This window comes from Apteryx rowi, unplaced genomic scaffold (genome assembly GCF_003343035.1).
Source record: "Apteryx rowi isolate R43461 unplaced genomic scaffold, aptRow1 scaffold_38, whole genome shotgun sequence".
NCBI lineage: Eukaryota > Metazoa > Chordata > Aves > Apterygiformes > Apterygidae > Apteryx > Apteryx rowi.
In genome coordinates, this window is record NW_020450307.1 from 2,309,056 (window position 1) to 2,309,311 (window position 256).

Here is a 256-nt window from a genome sequence, read left to right on the forward strand (position 1 = left end):
CCTCCCACCAGCGAGGACTCTGCGGTTGGCGTCGGCGCGCCCCGAACACGAGCGGGTGGTCGGGCGGGAGGGCGCTGGGCTGCAGGTGCTGCCCCGGGCAGCGTCCCCTCGCCTTGGGTTCCTCGCCGCGCCCGGGCAGTGAGCGCGGCTTCCACCCGCGCCTCGTCAAGCGACATGTAAAATTAATAGGAATAATTTAACACCCCTTTGTTAAAAGCCAGACTTCACAGACACCACCCTCGACTTCAAAAATGCT